Raw genomic sequence first — 20,958 nt, 5'->3', positions numbered from 1 at the left:
AGTCAGAACAAGAATTGGCAGAATTCGAACTGGCAGAATTTAGATAAGTGTCCCATGGGATATGAAGACGTACCATTGATATTCATTCTAAGACTCACTCTCACATCTTCTACATTTAATGACATGCCTGGTTCTTCCTAAATGTTATTAGTTCCTTGGAACAGAATGAAAAAAATTATAACAATAGGTATTGCCCAACCTTTCTTGGCTGATTCCTTAAATAGTAGATGCAGAGTTATCATTATCGTCCTAGGAAGAGCAATTTATGTAATGCAACATCATCCTTTTCTATTGTAATTTTACTAAAAATAGTCTTTTTAGAAGGTAGCCCCATTTTTTTCTAGCTTGACTATATTCATAGACATGTTAAATACCTTTCTTAGTTTCTTAAATTAAATCTCATAGTTTTAAATGGATGAAAACTCAATGGTTACTGAGTAGAGTAAGTTCATCTTATCCTTTCTATTCCATCTCTTCTCTTTCTATTAAGACATAAAAATTGGTGAACTTAGAGTGAAAAAAAAAAAACCCATGAATATAAGGCTCTAAGTAGAAATAAATTACACAGAAGTTGAATAGAGGTTTTTAAAAAGGTCTGATCTGTGAAAAAGAGAACGATAAGGTTAATGTGGCAAAATTTTAACAATTGGTGAGTCTGGGCAAAGGGTACCCAGAATTTCTTTGCACAATTCTTGCAGCTTTCCTCTAGGTTTGAAATTATTTTTTAAAAAAAAGAAAAAGAAAGAAAAAGTCTGATCCCTTTGGGCTAAGTATTGGTAAATAATTCGTCAACATGTGCTAAGCATTTAATAGTTGTTAGAGATACATAAAGATGAATAATATATGGATCTTGTTCACAGTCCAGAAAGGGGAAAGAGACATGTAAATACATTTGACAGGATAATAAATTGGGGCTGATGTTAGGACGCAGATTTCGATTCAGTAGGTCTGACACAGGACTAAGAGTCTGCATTTCTAACAAGCTCGAAGTGATGCCGATGGTACTGGGGCAGGGACCACACTTTAAAGAGCAAAGTAGAGGACATGTCAGCCATGGTGTTTGCCATGGTGTCTGCTGAAACCGACTGTCCTCTTCCATAGTCCTCCATTCAGGACTTTTGTGAGGCATGGGAAAAGGAGGTTATCGATTGGACCCATGGTGTGCCTCTTACCCAAGAACTCATCCACAAGCTGGGCTTTGAAATACAAGATGGTAGAGCTTAAGGGGGCTATGATCATTACCTGGGCCACACAGACTAGGAACTTACACCAAAGCGCAGACCAGGTCCCCAAGGCAGTGCTCGTAGCTCCCAAGGATCCACACAGGCTCTTGAGTTCCATTCCATGTGTATATAAAACATCCTTCTCCTTTCCTTCACATAGTCTGGATATATTTCCTAACTCACTCATTCACTCATACATTCAACGAATATTACTGAGTACTTATGCTACTCCAGGAACAGTTCTGGGCTCCAGAGATAAAGCAAATAGCAGATGAGGCCCCTGTTCTCAGGGAGTGTGCATTCTAGTGGAAGACATCTTGCAACCAAATAGGTTGCAAAAGGCATCCCGCTGGAGGGTCTCCAGGGTTACTCTGTCATCTTCTGTTAAACACTTGGAATGTGTCTAACTAAGTTAATTGAGCTTGTTGTAGAAAAGACTATGTAAGCCAAAAGTAGAGAAATATTTCAGAAGGATTAGACAAAATAATGTACAATGGAGTCGTAACTGCTGTGAATATAGGAATTATACATGCATTCAGGCAACAAAGTGGGAAGTATATGGAGGTACTCTTTAATCATTAAGAGGGCATTTGTCTTCAAAAAAACCTTGTCTGAAAATGGTTTGGGAAAGGCTATTGGCCCCTGCTTTTATGTTGAGCATTTTTTAAGATATTGTAGTAGAATACAGAAGAAAGGTTCTTCACAACCGAAACTCATGTTGAATGCATGAACCCGTTAGAAAGACTGTGAGTCTTTTTCTATAGCATATAGTAGTCAAATGATAAAGACATAGATATGTAAAACCTGCAGCATTCTTAGCAGTGTTTTATAAAATAATAGTTAACGCATAAAATAGAGCAACTGGAAACATTTGGAATTGTACTTAAGAGGGCGTTTGTCTAATATTCCACACCTGTCCTTGTTTTCTACATAAGAAAGCGATGAAGCACGGAATTTGAGAACACAGGTTTTAGGGTCAAATATACTTGGGTTCTACCCCTGGCTCTACTTTTTTGGGTGCTATGTGGTCTTGAGAAAGTTATTTAACCTCTCTGAGCCTCAGTTTCTTCATCTACAAAATGTGAATAGTAATTATACCACCCTCACAGGATTATTATAGGGCTAAATAAAACAATCTATGTGTAAGTCAATATCTACTAGCTTCTGTGAATCACTGTATTCATTAAAAGACTCCCACACCCTTGCCCTCACAGCGAGCCTGCGTTACTATTGGTAGGGTGCTTCAGTAGTGCCGGTCACGAGTCTCCCCTCATTTTTTCCAGATTTGGTCCCCCTTGTTCACTGCTCCTTGTCTGTAGCTTCACAGTGATACTCCTGATGCCCACTCCCCAAGCTGTGGTCTCTGGGTGCTCTTGACATTTCCAGTTTTCAGAACACAAGAACAGTGTCAATGCAAACAGAAGTAGAAGAGGCTGCCTCCTCTTCCTTTCCTGTTATGGACAGTTCTCTCAAAGCCCCTCTTCAATAGTTCCATCAACTTCTGGATGTGTACACTGGAAATAACCAGACAATCAATACCCTGTTTTATATATAAGTTTTTGGATATTGATTGCACTTTATCCTACAGATGACAACTCCTTTTCCCAACTTTTAATATAATCAAGTAGTACAGAGAATAATTTTGTCCATGATGTACTCTACTAGAGACAGACACTCAATTTTTTATTACTGGCAGAAGAAATCAATTCTACAGACAAAATGCCAAATATTTATTAATAAGATTTTGTACAATGAAAAGAAATGGGATGCTTCCACCTTGCTTTGTGGATGAGAGAGACAATATTAATGTCTCAACTTTTAAAAATCTGAGTGATTTTGGAGACTAATAAACTGAATCCAAGTTTTGAACTTTGAGAGAAAAGAATAGAGGACCAGTTTCTTCTTTTGGCCAGATGAGCTCAGTGAGTTCCTATGTGATTGATTTGCCTCAGCAATTGGATTTCAGGAATGGCCACAGTGCAGTCCAGCAGGACATGCCGAAACACATTCAGTCAAATTCCAAGGAACGATGGGTCTGTCCATGGATATCACATAGTTGTCACACACTTTACTCCAGAAAAGAGGGTCTTTTGTGAATGAGATATTATGGTTTCATAGAGTATTTTTAGAGCATTTTTATGTTTGTAGAGTATTTTTATATTGCTGAATGTTCTGATTTGATTTTTTTGTGTGTGTGGCAAAATACACATAACATAAAATCAACCTTTTTAAAAAAATTATTTTAAGTTTATATTTTGGTGGCATCAAGTACATTCATATTGTTGTGCAAACCATCACCACTATCCATCTCCAGAACTTTTTTATCATCCCAAACAGAACCTCTGTATCCGTTAAACAAAAACTTCCAATTCCCTCTTTCTTCAGCCCCTGGTAATCACCATTCTATCTTATGTCTCTATGAATTTGACTATTCCACGTGTCTAATGTACCTGAGGTGGAATTGTACAATATTTGTCCTTTTGTGATTGGCTTATTCCACTTAACATAATGTCCTCAAGTTCATCCATGTTGTAGCATGTGCCAGAATTTTTTACTTTTTAAGGTGGAATAATATTTCATTGTCTGTACATATCTCATTTTGTCGATCCATTTTGTCCATCTGTTGATGGGCATTTAGGTCAATCTCACCTTTTGGCTATCGTGAATAAAGCTGCTATGAATTTGGTGTATGGCCAGCTGAAAAGTGCATTTTTGACCCATGGAGCACTTTTCAGTTACCTCAAAGTAGTTTGAATATAACTTTTGCATGAGAAAATTAAAGAGAACTTAAGTAAATTCCCCAAATAATGTAAAGTTAAGAAAGAAATGAAAAGATTTGTTTGAAATCTGAAACAAATATAAGAAATTATTGGAAATGTTAGAAAAATATCAAGAAATGACATTTTATGTATCAAAATGGGTAGAAGAATGCAAACCTGTTGTTAGGTCTATGAACCATACAGTTCAAAGATAGGTACCTACTCTTGGCTACCAGTCTGATTTACTAATCCCATTTGCATTCGAAATTCGGTCAGGGGATGTTCATGGGGGAAATTTTTGAGCAAATTACAGCATTCTCTTAATGAAAGAATCTTGTATTTTCTTCTCTTTATAAATTCCAGTTCTCGGCAACAACATTTGACATCCAGGTATAAACTGAATTGAGTCTGAAAATATATTTAGAACAAACACATTAAACCTGTGGCTCTCAAACGGAGAACTGTCTAAAGACAGTTTTAGTTGTCACCACTTGGGGGATGCTATTGACATATAGTAGGTAGAGGCCAGGATGCTGCTGCGTATCCTACAAGCCACAGGACAATCCCCACAAGAAGAATTATGTGGCCCCAAATGTCAAATGCCAATAGTGACAGTGCCGCTGTAGAGAAACTTGGCACTAAATAAATAAAGTATATTGAACAATTATAATCAACCTGGACAGAATTGATATTTAAAAACAATTGATCACAGTGAGGCTGTCTTTCCAGTTTTTATAAAGAATACTAATTATGGGACTCCAATATTTCCTTCTCTCTCTTTCTTCCTTTATCCTTCCTTCCTCCCTCCACCCTTTTCTTCCTTTCTTCCTGCCTTTTTTCCCTTTCTCTTTATAGTGACACAATAGAAACTTATCTACTATCTTCTCTACTCATTTTGAAGTTTCAGCATTATTTTAAAGTGGTAAGAAATATGATGAGGAGGGTTTTCGGATTGGAAGTCAGACAGCCTGGAACTAGTCTTCCTGCATTAAAGTAGATAATATTGACTGCGACCACAGGCATAGTTTTCCTAACCATCTGTTTCCTTCTTTCACAAAAGGATAGGAGTAATTTTCCTTGTGAGCTATGCTCCGGCTATACTGGAAGTTCTCTGCCAGCATCACTTCTTGGCAAAATATTTGTCCAAGCCAAATATTTTTACTATTGTCAAAGAAAGTAGATATAATAACTACACTACCCACCCAATGCTTTTGGAAGAATCTTGTTTAGTAACTGAAGACGCATTCAAAGAAGAGCAACCATATAAATGTAGGGTCCTAAGAAATGAAAAGAGACAAAAAATGCCAAGGTTGACAACCCAAAGATCAAAATGTGCATGGCCCCACCTGGGGGTTCAGGGTGAGGTTATTTTCAATTTGTTTTGCTTTTATGTTAACTCTTTGTTTCTGCTACCATTTAATCTGGGGGAAAACAAAAGCCATTATGACCTTGAATTTTATCTCAGAGTAGTTCAAATTATTTTTTGGTCATGGAAGAGCAAATTATGACATGAAATAAAAAAATCTTCTAAATAATTGGGTCATCGTGGCATGGATCATGTGAGCTCTTCTGGGATGAGATTTAATCACTTCATAAATTGCGTATGTTGATTGTGTTATAATAATCCTGTGTGCCTCATTAAGCTCCAAATTCATGTCCTTGCGTAAAACTTACAACTCACTCCTTTCTTTGCCAGCCTGACTAGATGCATTGTCTTTGAAGTTGTCCTGGGAAACAGGTGCACCTGGTTCAGAGGTAGGCAGGTGCGAGATGTCTCAAGAGCAGTGAAATTTTATGCTTTTCAATTTTGACAACCCATACTCTAGATTAGCTATCAGAATATCTCTCTTATTTTTTCTTAACTGATGCATCAAGTAATGAAAATTGCCAGATAGGAAAAGTAGTATAGCTCCTGAGACTCCAGTCTGTCTAACTCTATATTTGAGGCTCGAGATGGAGTTTTATGAAATGTAAGGCTGTCGTAATTTCTTCTATCGAAACCATTTAAAATATATTGATTTAGAACGAGCTAACTTCATTTGACGTAGCAATGAAAAATAAACCAGAAACTAAATGGATTTAAAAAAATAATAATATAGAATATAATAAGGAGTTCCCACCTTTCTTTAGTGGTTCATTTGTAAGAGACCTGTTTATTGTGAAATCAGACAATATGAGGTTTGCCTTCCCGAGACAGCGGTGTTACTCAAGATTATGTTCATTGACTGGTGCCAGTCAGCAAATTATCTACTACTTGTTCATGACAGCATAAGCACAGAAATTGAGAGTAAGCATTTAGGAAGTTTCATAGCAATCTAAGCATGTGATTACTTTTACAATACTGTACTTTATTTTCATTTCATTTGGCAAAAGTGTCAGTTCATGTTGGATTGGAATAAAATCTGGTCCTTCACTGAAATAGTTTGAGAAGTGCATTGTATGAAATTCTTTCAGCACTATACTATCTTCTCCAAGAATGACTGTCCTCAAAAAATTATTAAGCAACGGAATAATACTGTTCTGTCCTTCTTAGCTGCTCCACTTCAAAGTGTGAAGACACGTAACAACCAGTGTTTTCACCTGCAAATGACAGCTCTTTGACAGAGAACCAGTTCTCATTCCTTCTGCACCCTTGTCTCCTTAATTCTTTTTTAAATAGGACTCATTTTCTCCGAGATATTATGCAATATCAAAAGTGTGGCCTTTGTGAGGTATCTGTGATACCCTGCCTGGGACCCTATGTTTAGACAGCTGCCAAGGAATATCTCTTCTCTCCAATGCCTCCAAATTCCTCCCTCCCATTTCAGAATGATTTGATGTGTTATCATTCTTGCATTAGAGATAAGTTAGGTTAGCTGAGATGTGAGGTAAGCTGTAATAGTATGTGAGGTGACCTTCCTTCTTCTTAGTGAGCCCTAAATTGTGAAGGAAACAGTGCTGACTGAGGCACCCTTCTGGCCTCTGTGTTTATTCTCCCAGCCCAAGTGCCCTTCCCCACCCCGACAAGCACACACAGGAGCTTCTCAAGGGCTACTCTGGCAGGCCACATATCATCTGATTAAACCTGAAAGGTTTAGAGTTCCTCTTGTATACCTGTATCTACTTTTTGGAGGCACATGTGTATACTGGGGGATGGGAGCACTGGATAAACAATTTTTTATTTTTTAGGCAAGGTAACCCTTGGTTGACCTCACAGATTGCAAGGATTCTGTCAGCTTACAATCCCTTATTTTTTATTTTTTATGCTTATAGCACCTGGTCTTCCTAGGTGGTCTCCAATCCAAGTACTAACCAGGCCCGACCCTGCCTAGCTTCTGAGATCAGATGGGATTGGGCTTGTTCAGGGTGGCATGGCCGTGGACTAACAAATTTTTAATTAAAAACTTTCAAACCCAGAATTAACAACTGTTAATATTATCTTCTTTTCCAGAAATATTTTGTGTTTAAAGAACTAACATATTAAATCCTCTCCAGTTTCAATCTTTTTTCCCTCCTTTCTCAAATGCATTTATGATCTTAAAGTTGGCAGGTACACTTCCTGTCTCTGTTTTTATACTTTACTGTTTAATTGATTTTAATAAACACAGACAACACTTTGTCAGTTATCTAGCGCCACATTTCAATAATCCTAAAACTACTGGCTTAAGGTAACAACAGTAATTGTATTATCTTTTAACCGTTCTGTGATTGATAGGACTCAGCTCGGTGGTTCTTTCATAAGGTTGCAGTCAGATGGCTGCTGGGGCTGGAGTCATCTCGAAGGCTATCTTACTCACAAATCTGGTGACTCATGCTGGCTTTTGGCTAAGACCTCACCTAGGGCCATCTACATATGGCTTCTTCATGTGGCTTGGGCTTTTTCACAGGATGGTGGCTGGATTCTAGGAGGAAATGTTCCAATACCAGGTAGAAGTTATATGATCTACTTTCAGAAGTCATATGGCATTTTTTCCGCGATAGTCATAGGCGAACCCAGGTTAAAGAAGAGGCGACGTAGACATCTTCATGTCCACCCCCAAGCCCATTTCTTGATGGGAGGAATGTTAAGTGTTATATTGTAGGAAGAACATGTGAATGGGAAATTTTGCTATGGCCATCTTGGAAAACACTACCTGCCATAAGCACTTTTTTATGTGCCAGGTACTATTTTGTGTTTTACAAATAGTACCTGTCCATAATCAAGATGTGATACTATTTTTGTATGTTTTTAATCTTTTTATAAATGATATAGCATGTGGTATCATTTTATAATATTTTTCACTCACCTTCAAAGTTTTGAGCTTTACCTAGCTGACATGTGAGAGCTAATTTATTTTAATTGCTACTTTGTATTGCATTGTAGGAACATACCACAATTCGTTCATGCTCCATGTGCATATATCTTTATTTTTTTAATTAAAATCATATAGTACATATTACTTCATGACATTCTTTTAAAAACTACAATAAATGGTCAGCACTTTCCCTTGCTAACAAATACTCTCCCAACACAAAATTTTAGTGGCTATATTTATCCACTTATCATATGAATAAAACATAATCTTTAAACCCTTAGAGTTGAAACTTTAGGTTATTTGTAATTCTTTTCACTACTGTACTAAGTGCCCTTACTCCCCAGGTCAGAGATTCTTCTCTTTCAGAGTGCTTACCACAATTCTAATAAACAATTTATTGTGTAATTAGTTGTTTAATGTCTGTCTCTTCCACTAGATCATAACCTCTACAACAGCAGGGAGCATGACTGTCTTTTTCACTTCCATAATCCTCAAAGTCTAAATAATTATTCGTTGAATAAATGAATGAGTGCATCAATGGAGAAATCAACAGATGGTTAGACGGTGATCTCATCATCTCCTTCCATGGCATCAGTTTTCAGTACATTAGTAACAGAAAAAAAAAATGTATATTGCAAACTCTCTTTCCTTTTGAAACTGAAGAATAAAATGGTATTCGAGAAAAGTCTCTTATTATATCCTAAACACAAGGGCTAGAACATCAGAATTCATGTAGATGTTTTGAAAATGCCAGATGTCAACACAAGGGGCACACATTCAGCTAGTGCTTGGTCTAAGAAATAACATTTTACTGCCCACAAAGTATTGGGAGACAATTTTCCGTGGGTCCATGTTTCTTTATATCTTGTGAGCCAAGGAACCAACATTTTTTTGTTCTGTAGTATCTTTTCAAGGATAACATAGCCTCGGAAGATGGATAACATCTCCCTCCAGAATAGAAAGGAGGTTTGTTTGCTATGCAGTATGATAATGTCTCCCTATAGAGATTGGGCAAATGTTGGGTAATGGATTTGCCTGATGCCCGTTATACAAAACTGGAGTTTTGAGGTTCCTCTCCTGGAACAAAACCCACCATATGTGTAGGCATCCTCACTGCATTGTGTCACCTCTAAGAATCGAAGTCAGGAAACTGATGCCAGAAAGTGATAGTTCTCTGGCTACTGCTGTTGCTGTGAGTAATAAACTGTCCTTTGTCACTAACTCAGGAGATTTTTCTTTGGTCAGTATCCACAAAACTATGGCTGACTAACTTGTTAGCTTGCAAGTAGGATAAAAACCTCAAATCCTTTACAGTTATTGACACAAAGCAGCTATTTATAAACAGGAAGGAAATGTTTTAAGCATTTTACATCCTAATATAATTGATTGTCACTCATATATAGGTAGTTTATAGTGTTTTAGTTATGACCTAGAAAACTGATTGTGTATAATCCAATATGCTTTTTCCCACTTAAATGATACAAAATTAGTCCTCTCTTTGGTTTTTCACACAAAGTTTCTACTTTTCAGAATAGCTTTTCTGATATTAAATGGGAGATGCCTGTGCATTTATCCATAGTTACCAGTATGTGGTTTTAGAAGCACCTTAATATATTCTGTCAAGTGTAAGCTTAGCATTGCCTACAGCCACCTCAAAGGCAAGTTCCATGCATGCTACTCTTTTGCATCTCTCTCTGTCTTATAAGGCTTGGACAAGCTTCTGTCCAGATATTATCGTTATTCCAATATGGTAGATTGTATTTTCCAAAGATTTCCGCAGTGATATGTCCCATTCTACCACATTGGTCTAGTGTAATGTGACCTTTGTCATTCTCCCTTTAAGAGGTGCAGCCTGCTTCTCCTCCTTGATTCTGGGAAGGCTCTGTGACTTCTCTGACTAATAGAATATGGTGGAAGTAACACTGGGAAGTTCCAGGCATAGCCCTTTACTGCTCTTCTGCGCCTATCACTCTGAATGCTTGTTCTTGGGCTGCTTCCTCTCATAACTCAGACTTGTGAGAAGCCCAGGTTATGTGGAGAAACCACATGTAGGTGCTCTGGGTGACAGCATTCAGTGTCAACAACCAGCCAGGTAAGTGCCATCTTGGCTGTTTGCCTAGTTGAACCATCAGAGATAACTGCAGTCCCGGTTGACTTATAACTGGAACTGCATGAGATACTAAGCAAGAATTGCTGAACTAAACCTAGTCAACCCACAAAACGATGAGAGAAAGTAATAAATTGCTGTTTGGGTGTGGCTTGTTACATAGCCTTAGAGAACCAGAGCAAAGAGATCCCAGAATAATTTTACTTGACCATGTAGTTTTAAACCCATCCACAACTTCTTAGAATCCTTAAAAACAGGGAGCAAGTTTTACTCAAGATCTAGCATGGCAGCTTGTATGTAGTAGACATTATTGAAGTAATTTTATGAATTAATGAATAAGTGTATATAAAACAAAAAGCCACTGTAGAGATCTTAATCACAGCATTTTAAAAATATGTTGATTTGCTCACTTATAGATCAAACACTTGGAAGGAACTCTTCTTCCTTAATTTAGATTTACCTAGCCTCTTGAGCATAGCTAGATCTATAGACCAAAATCAAGATAACCTGTTTGATCACAAGTTTGAGCTCAGGTAGGAGAATATTCTAGAATTAGTTTTGCTATTGTTGGGTAACAATTTGAATCTGATATTATTATGAGAACTTAGCATGGAGACTCATTCATCATTTTTTTTTTTTTAAAGCCTTGAGAATGTTAGATCATGATCCTGGGGATACAACCTTTAGATTTTAGAGCATAAACAGTTCTTTTTCTCAAAAAAAGAATTACTCTAATGCATAGCAATGAAGATCAATCTCCTCCTCCCCACTCTCCAGCCAATTAGCCTACACCGTGCTTCTTTCTTACCATTCCTTGTGTCTCCAGCCTTGATGATCTTTCAACAAGTACTTAAATTCACCATGTTCCTTCCTGCCATGGGAACTTTGCACACGCTATCTCTATCCCTACTTCTTCATTTATTCATCTAGCCAAACTCATCATTTGCCTCAGTTCAAACACGAGTTTCTCAAAGATGTTTTTTCTGACTTCTGCAGAGTAGGTGAGGTGTCCCAGTTATGTGCCCCAATTATATCACAGCATAACTTGAAATTATACTTACATATCCTTAATTGCATAATTACTTTATTTCTCCTAAGGTGCATAATTTTTTACATGTGTATGAGACAATCTACATAGCTTTCCCTATATATTAACATGACTTCACTATTCTACTGTTCCAGAAAACTCTTGACCAGGAAGATAAAAGTTACAGAAGATTTTATAGTTGATTACAAGACTTTCTTGAAAGACCCACAAACTTTTCAAAATAAAGCATCAAATCACAATTTATATCACAATACTTTTTGGCCCCTTGCCTCAATTGCCGTGTCTACCAATCCTAAATTATTATATCATGATCCTTATCCAATGCTAACCAAGACTTCTCTCTCTCTCCAGTGAAAAACTCACCTTAAACTAGCTTTTAAAGTTTAATAAATAGTTCATTTTTGTCCTTACTCTCTTTTGAGATGCCACAAAGCCCATCTAGATAGTGCTCTCCCTTACCCTGTTAAGCAATAAACTGAGTTTTGTCATATCAACATGTTGCTTTGGTGATAGTTTTGGGGAGGCATTTTTGATGCTAACATCCAATCGATGTACACATTTAATGTTGTAGCACTTTTTGTTTTTTTCTGAAAAGTTCTTATTAAATCCATGATGGCGTAGGGAAGATGAAACTTTCCACTATTCTCAAGGTTCTTTTAGCCTGTCTAATAATCAAAAAGACGTGAAACAGATTAACAAGAAAAAATAATCAAGTTTAATACATGTGTATGCTTGGGAACCCCACATACATGAGAGAGTCAGAGACCCCACATATATGAGAAACTCCAGGATAGACAATTAAGCGAGGTATATATGGCATTCTGAGCTAAGGATGACGTAAGTTGCCTTGGGGCTTCAGAGGGGCATTGCAGGAACATAAGAGCAGGTGTTAGTAATTAGAAGTTTGTCATGCCCCATAGATAGGTCATAAAAAGTTATTTCTAGTGATAACTCTTATCATGGGCAAGGCTCCTGATTTAAGTTCTTTAAGGGAGAGGCAAAAGTTTCCCATTAGCCTTCAGGCTCCTGATTGTCTTTAACTCAAAATAATTCACATGCTAATGTGACACATCTTTGGGAGGCTGGTCTAAACCCCTACAATGGACATCAATGATGTCTTAGATTTAAGGAAATGTAGTAGTCGACTGATAGATCTCTCATGAGAATTTATTCACCATAAAAACGTTGACCTGGTAAGTTTTGTTCATTGATTTATTTTTGTGTCAGAGCAGAATAGGTGCTTACCACATAATTGCTTACCACAATCAGTAAATGACTGGCCAGATAGATTTCGTGGAGTGCGAGGGCAACTCTTACTGATGAAACTTCCTGGCTGAGACTCTTGTGGCAAAGTAAATGGAAAAGCCGATTCCACTTTCTTACCCTTCCACTCTAGCCCACTTCCAAAGAACATCATGAAACCATGCAAGATTTTACATGGAGCTCTCGTGGTGACTTCAAATCTGCCAGTTCATGACTTTGATTGCCTGGTCTAGTGATGTAATATCTCCATTAGGTGAAATAGAAGTTCTCCACAAGGGTTGCCATTGTTTGCGAAGTGAGTGAAAATGAGTTCCTTGCAGCACATAATATGTCGGTGTGGCTTGGCTGATTCAAGAGTGAAGGGTAGCAGAATATGTCATGCCAACATATACCATTTTGGCATAAGAGTTATTTTGAGCTGAAGGCAACTGAGAAGAAGCAGATATAAGAAAAACTCTCTATCCTCCTCTATTTGCCTAAAAGCAGGACATAAATTTGTAAAGATGTATTCTCTCTCCCCACCTGGAAGGATAAAAGTTAATCATCAGAGACAACTCTTGATTCTTATCAGCCCAGAGATGGCACCAAAGGAATCTACATGACGAACTTTACTTAGCTCTTCCATTAGCTCTTCCACATGTATACCTTCCAGCAGTTTGTCATTGATGGAAACTGAAAGTCCTTTCCTTTTACCTTGTCACGTCTCAAAAAAATTCATTATTCTTTTGTTAAAATGTTATATAAGCTGAAGTTCTAACCACCCCTTGAGTTACTCACCTCTGGGTGCACCCGTTAATAAATTTGTTTGTTTTTCTCGAGTTAATCCGTCTTGTATCAGCCTAATTTACAGGGCACTAGCCAATGAACCCTAAGATAAGTAGTGGGAAAAAACTTGAGCGATCTCGTGAAGGTTATGGTGTTACATCCGTGGGTGGTGCCATGGCAGCAGCACTGGGACACACCCCTTGAGTCATTATTGAGATCTGTCAATCAATGGTGTGGTTGATATAAGCCCCTCCATCACTGTTAAATACATATTAGAATATAAGTGACCAAAGGACTGTGGCTTGCTTTTTTATATGGCTTATCTAGAAACTCCACTCAGTTAACAATTACTTGGCACTTAAAACATTTTAGACATTGTGTAAAGTGCTTTGAGACATATGAATAATTTTTAAAAGGCCCTTTAAAAACCTTCCGAATATATTTCATTATGGAGAAAGACGACCAATGCCTGTGTGTTCAATATAATTGACTATTTATTATATGTGTAGATTTTACAAACAAATCAAATATTATTCATAGAAGACCTATAATGGGCTAAACCTTGAATACACAAAGAATTATATGGTCCTCAAGAAGCACACACAGAAGGTTAATTAACAACACTCAGGCCAACAGAGTGGTGAGGGGTCAGTACTGCGGTAGCAGAAGCTCAGAAGAGAGCTTCCTGACAGTCAGGAAACACTTCATGGAGAGAAAAGGGACTTTAAACTGAATCTGTACAATGGGTAAAATAAGCAGGAATGAAGAAAGGAGGTGTATCTAAGGGCTAGATGTCAGGGAAGGGGACAAGTGTAGAGGCAGGTGACATTCTGGAGGCCTCCTCCATGATGGGCACTTTCACAAACATCAATTTCATTCAATCACCTCAAAAAAAAGGGGAAAGACAATCATAGAAATGAGGTCTCTGCTCTCAATGATACGAATATTACACTTAAAATAATTAGAAAACAATAAAAGTTGTTAGGGAAGAAAATACTGGACTGAATATAACGAAATGTGGTTCAGCTCTTGCTTGCTAGTGGATTTCTGGGAGAGATTAGGCTTCAGTAACCGAGTCCAAAAGCCTTCCTGATTAAGATCAGGTAGGTAGGTGAGAGCTAGGAAGGGTTGGGCTGGGGAAGGTATGCTCAGAAAGAGATCCAAATTGGCTAGGCAAGTCCTATGTCATCCTAAGCCCAAGGTATCTGGAAGGGTCCTGAGACTTATTTAGAAAATTTTCAATCTTATTTTATTTAGCATACCTGTGGTCCTGCCCTGCTGATTGTTAAACATCAAGTGGCCTTAGCAGCATAGGAATATTTTAAATTGGGGACAACCCCATGGGAGGTGGAAGTCAGGTGACTAGGCATTCAGACAGTTCTTTTTCAAGGCTTGAAGACCTGGAGTTTGATACCAACAGCAGGCGTAGTATACCTTAGCCAATCCCCTCCTTTGCCCTTTCTTCCTGCTAAGCATGCCTGGATGGATGAGAGTTTATAATCTGTTAGCCTTCAACATATTGTTTTCCTTTCTGATAAGATGGATTTAGCTTTATTTTGGGGTGAGGAAAAAGCAAAAAATTTAAGTAATTCTTGAAAATAAGGCAATATGTTGGATATATATTAGCTATAAAGTAATGTGCTAAGTGCTGGTGGGAGAGGATACAGAGTTTGATAAGATGTGGTGTCTGACCTCAAGGAGCTTGTAGTCTAGCTGGAAAAATAAAACATATGTAAAAAAATTATAATAGTATGTAGTGCTGTCCAGTAGAACTCTCTGCAATGCAATGATGAAAATATTCTATAATGTTCACTGTCTAATACAGTAGCCACTAGCCACATGTAGCTGTTGAGCACTTAAAATGTTGATAGTGCTACTGAGAAACTGAACAACATTTTTAACTTCATTTTAATTAATTTAAATAGCCATTTATGGATAATGGCTTCTGAATCAAATCGCTTTGTATGAAGTAGTACATAAGCACTAAAAAAGGGCTAAAGTGAAAAAGAGGACAAAGATCAACCACTTCAGGTGATGTGGACAGGGAAGTCTTCCAGGAAGGGGTGTGATTAGAGTTGGGGCCTTAGGAATAGGTAGGATTCTGATAAGGAAATAAGAAGAAGGTAGTACTAGCTTTCAGGAATTTTCAGAGCACTGTTAGGGGTACCGGAGAGTAAATATTAAACAGAGTCCTTTTCTGGTTTTCATTTCATTTATTGTATTAAAAAGGTGGTTGGGTTTGATGAAGCAATTCTCTCTATCTTTAGTTTTTACTGACACTTTCCAGAGGCCTGAACAAATAATCTTAAGGGCAATGGTAAGAGTACTAGAATTAGAGTTGGGAGACATGGGTTCTAGTTCTATTGTGTCATGAACTTACTCACGGGGCTTAGTTACTTTGTTCAAAAAGAACCAAGGATTTTTTAGTAAACGCTCTCCAAGGTTCTCTCCTATACCAGTGTCTCTGGATTCCCATCACATTTTAATGGAACAGGATGGTGTACCCCAACACCACACAGCTTAAAGTCTTGCTCAAGGTAGAGAAGGGGACTCGCTGTGGTGGGTTGGGGTGGGGGATGTAGGGATGCAAGAGTCTACATCCTCTCTATCTTCCTTTCTTGGAGGGAGAAAGCAAAAATGAAGGAGTGGTAAGCTCACCTCTAAATTCTATCCCACCCCTAAGGCAATAGGGCATCTTTTACAGGTCAGGAAGGGTGCAGGAAGGTAGAGTAGGAATGGAAAACACCTTAAACTGAAGTGGAGATGAGTTTAATGTATGTTGAGGGTATATGTTTAGGGTAAGTTTGGGCATAAGAAGCTGTGTCTGGGGGAAGGGGATAGTGGTGAAGGAAGTTTGAGCCCTGGAAACATTTTCCAACTTTACAATTTCCCTTAAGATTTTTCACTACTACCACCTACTATCTGTAGATCAAATGTAGTACTTTAGAGACATCGAAATAAAGGGATGTTTCTCACACAGTCATTGGACATCTTAAATCCAGAGTTCTATCTAACAGAACAGTTGACAAAACTCTTTTCTTGACCAAACTCTAGCCAGGCTTCTTGAGCACCCTTTTCAATTAGGTCTCAGTCTTGGCCTATAAATGATTTTACCACAAATGATTTTGTCCACTCACCCACCCACATATAATTGAGATCTGAACAAATACCAGGATAGTTTCAGAGAGCTCAAGGCCACAGCCTTAGAGAACCTCAGGCCCCTTAAAATTCAGGCTTGAGAAAGTTCAGTAGTATCTGGAGAATTTACTGTTTGCTCCAGTCAAAACCTGGTGATAGGCAGATCTGCCCCAGAACTCCCTTAGAGCAGTAACTTTTGAAAGCTTGCAATTATAAATCTTTTCCTGTTTCCTGTCTCTTTAAAATGCAATTTATTCACTTCCAGCCCACTGCCTCCTGTCATAAAGGTGCAAAAAGTTTGTCATCCAGGTAAATGCCAGTTAACAAACCCAGATGGCCGAGTCGCCTGTACCAAACCACTTAATACCCCTCAATGCCCTTTCCTTAGCACATCCCAGCTTTTAACAAGTCTGTCTTTTGTTTTAGTGGCATTAAATTCAGTTCACACTGAATACAGTCTTCTTACTGCTATAACTAGTGTCTTAACTTTATCTTTGACAGTCTTCCTTTTTATTTGTGCTGATTCCAGTACAGTCACGTACCAGAATAACATTTTAGTCAATGATGAACTACATATATAATGGTGGTCCCATAAGATTATAATGTAACTGGAAAATTCCTATCATCTAGTGATATAGCCATCATAAAGTCATAGTGCACTCATGTGTTTGTGGTGATGCTGGTGTAAACAAACCTAATGCGTTGCCAGTCGTACAAATTTATAGCACATACAATTGTACATGGTACATGAAACTTGGTGAGAAATGACTGTTGCTGGTTTATATATTTCCTATACTATACTTTTTATTATTTTAGAGTGTACTCTTTCTACTTGTAAAAAAAACAGTTTATTATAAAGCCGTATGCTGTGTTACGCTGACAGTAGCCTCACACATCTTGTGTTTACTGTAGCTCTTGATTGCACCATTTCCTCTTTGTGCTTGAATCTCATATTGTTCTGTACAGTAACATTTGTACAGTCTTGTAGCCTAGGAGTAATAAGCTATACCATCCAGGTTTGTGTAAGTATGCACTATGATGTTCACATGAGGATGAAATCACCTGAAGACACATTTCTCAGAACATATCCTGTCGTTAAATGGCACATGACTGTAGTACTTCACACCAGGGCAGCTTTAACTCTTACCCTGAACTGCACAGGGCTGCCAGCCTTCCTTCTTTATCCAACTCTAAACCTCTCCTCCTCCATTCTCTGACTTGGTTGGGACCTTGGTTCCCATGTTGGCAGGTAAACTAGATATCTCTGGGTCACTTTTAGCGCCCTTCTCTCCACACCTTCAGATTCAATCTCCTCTCTGGAATTTCCTCTTCTTTCCATTCTTGATGCAATTAACCTAGGTCAGGATACATCATCTCTTGCCTAAAAGGAATCTAATGTCCTTTTAACTAATCTCCTTACCTCTAGTCTCTACAGAACCCTAAAGTGCTCTTCTAAAACACTGAGCTGGTCACCTCAATTTCTCTTAGAAAATTTTTCTTGACTCTCTATTGCCTACTGAATAAGGTTGAAACTTCTTAGCAGGAGTTTGGGGTTCCGCATGATCTCACTTTAATCTCAATGTCTCCTACTACATCTTCCATAGAACTATTCATTAAATATATGTATCTTTGCACTTCTAGGGTTATGCTCACATTCTTTTGTCATTCTAGGATAAATGGCTGCCTCTCCCCCTCTTCTGTCAAAATTTTAATCTTTTTCAAGACTCAATTAAAATATTTACTTCATGAAAGCATTCCCAATAGTGTGAGTTGGAATCGTTTCCCTCCTCTGTAATTCCACCTCATATCATTTTCTGAATATCACGTTCCTAATTGAGGTATAATTTATATACAGTTAAATTGATACTTTTAGGTGTATAGTTCTGAGTTTTGACAAGCAAACACACTTGAGTAATTAACAATCACCACAGTGAAGATATACATCTGACTCTTGAACAGCACAGAGGTTAGGGGAGCCGAACTTCTGTCCAGTTGAAAATTTCTGTGTAACTACTGTTTTTCTATCAAACAAGAAAGTTCTCTTCTGTCTCTTTGTAGAAATTTCCTCCTCCCACTCCAAGTTCCTGGAAATCACTGATCTCTGTTCCTGCATACTTCATAGCATTTTAACTTATTTTTGCATATTTCTCTATGGGCCTTGTTTGTGTACCATCTTTGTCTCACAGGGTTGTTATCTCCTTGAAGGCAGAGAGCTGTAATTATTCACCTTTGTTTTCCTCATGGTCCCGAGCACAAGTTCTGTACACATACATTTATTACGTGCCAGGTCATAAATATTTGATAAAAGAAAAATGGAAGAATAGAAAAAGGAAAAGAAGGAAGAAGAAAAAAGAAGTAGAAAAGAATGATCCGAAGAACAAATAGACAAAAGAGCCCTGGGAAAGTCCAATAGGGCAACCAACAGGGCTCATGCTAGTTTATTCAATTATTTTGAGTTATTAATCCAAGTTACAAAAGTAGCTATTCTTAAACACCTACACATAGAATGCTTTGTTCGAATCAGCAAAATTGAGACTTTAAGTTTGGAAAGGAAGTCTTAATGTAAATAACATATAAGTTGTAGTAGGATGTAGAACACAACCAGCCACCACGCCCAAGCCGAGCCACCTCTGATCTCCTTGCATATTAAAACACTATAACTATGGTATGAGGCGTCCTGTCCTTGGTGCTGAGGGAAGGTGAGAGAAAGAGAAAGGTAATTAACCAAGAGCCCCTACAGTCATTGTACTATATACTTTACAATTTTTTAATCCTTACAACTACTCTCTCTTAGGGTAAAAATTATTAGGAGGTATTTCTTTGTTGGGGGGGGGAGGCAATTCAAGGAAATTCAGGGGTATAAATTTCCTTGTGTGGAAGGGGAGGGGCAGGTTAAAATTGTATTTTTGGTTCAATTTGTGTTCTTCAGAGAGTTTCCGTTTTTCTTCTGTGAAATTACAATAAGCAGGAAAGGACAAGGGTCTAGGGTAATAAACACTTTTTGATGTCTATCATTGATCCATTCAGGGTACTTCTGATGTGGTGACCATATGCATCTCAGAAGCCAATAATGATGTGAAGGAACTCTAAAGCACTGTTTCATAAGGTTGTTAACTAAAGCACATGATGAAATTTAGGGAGTAAGGAGTATAGGTAGTAAATGGGTAGAAATAAGAACTGCCTTCTTTCTATTATTTGGTGTCATGGGAATTTAAAGTGATTTTGCAATCACTCTTGGGAGATCATTTTCTTGGTTCTTAGAACAAGGTAGAATATAAACTTTGGATAATGTATTATACTGTGCCCTTTGTAATTAAATAACCCAAGATAATGTGTTAAACTTCAATGGAGATTTAAATTCCTGAGCTGGTTAAAAAGAGCTGTTAAGACTTTAGATTTTTAAATGGGATCCCAGAGTTTCTAGGCACTATATAGTGATGAATTGCAGGTTTCTAATTCTTATTACTTTCCAGTCTTGCAGAACAGCTCGGCATTAAACAACTAAAAACAAGTACAATTCAACTTTAAGGGTGATACTAGGGAACACCTTGAATTTTTTGGTTGACTCTGGGCTCTGTACCCTTCACGGAATGTGGAGGCATTGAAAGTTGTGGGTCGTGATGGAAGCGCTGTTCCAGGAAGATAAATCTGGCTGTGTGCAAACACCCTGGAAAAGAGAAGACATAGAGGCAGTCCACTCAGAGGCTGCTGCAATACTCAGGCTGCGAAGTAGGGCTGAAAGGGAATGGTGAAAAATCAAAAGTGAAAATGGTAGTGCCTGCGGCCAACACTGGAATATAACCGAACCCAGTGGGCTTAGGTGAGTGAGGAAAAAAGCTGAAAGAACGGCTTCGTGTTTTCCAGAGACCCGGTTTTCAGCAGAGGCTCCTTGGATCTCCTGTCCTTAGAGCAGACGTCCTAGGACCAGCCGAAAAGCTCAAGCCTCAGGCTGGTCAGGCCAGTAGAAGGCGCACGGGAGGCAGGACCAGCCAGGAGCGTCCTCCAGCCCCCTACCCTCCCCGCCTCCGCACTCAGGCAGTCTTTCGAGTTTCGACCCCTCGCTCCTCACTCCTCCCAACAACGCCTGAAGCGACCCCACCCCCAACCTCCGTCGGCAGCCAGCACCGCCTCTGCCCCTTCCCACCCCCTCCTCCGTGGGGCGCTGACTCGCCCGGCTGCCACGTCTCACTGGTGACATCACCAGGGCCGCTCCGCCTTAGCCAATCCGCTAGGGGGAGTTCGAGCAAAGTCCTAGCCAGCGAGTCAGCGGGGAGGAGAGCAGGGAAGGGCGGAGGGGGTCTGTGCGAGAGTGGGGAATGGGGCGGGCGACAACCCCTCAAGTACGCATGCACCAGAGGCGCGGGGCTTGGCGGGAAGCTGA

General features: G+C 38.6%; 1 long non-coding RNA gene and 1 pseudogene across 1 annotated transcript; both read right to left on the bottom strand.

Moving 5' to 3' along the window:
• Positions 1 to 7,225: 7,225 nt before the first annotated feature.
• Positions 7,226 to 7,344, bottom strand: LOC118605631 (annotated as a pseudogene).
• Positions 7,345 to 18,982: 11,638 nt separating this feature from the next.
• LOC118604991 lies at positions 18,983 to 20,587 on the bottom strand. The gene is made up of 2 exons (XR_004951833.1): positions 20,125 to 20,587; positions 18,983 to 19,266 (listed from the first exon to the last, which is right to left on the bottom strand). It is a non-coding gene; the product is annotated as an uncharacterized LOC118604991 (long non-coding RNA).
• Positions 20,588 to 20,958: the final 371 nt, after the last annotated feature.

The sequence above is a fragment of the Rousettus aegyptiacus genome, unplaced genomic scaffold (assembly GCF_014176215.1).
Source record: "Rousettus aegyptiacus isolate mRouAeg1 unplaced genomic scaffold, mRouAeg1.p scaffold_m13_p_7, whole genome shotgun sequence".
Classification (NCBI taxonomy): Eukaryota; Metazoa; Chordata; class Mammalia; order Chiroptera; family Pteropodidae; genus Rousettus; species Rousettus aegyptiacus.
The sequence above is the reverse complement of the archived record's forward strand: the minus strand, read 5'-3'. Positions and strand labels throughout refer to the sequence as shown.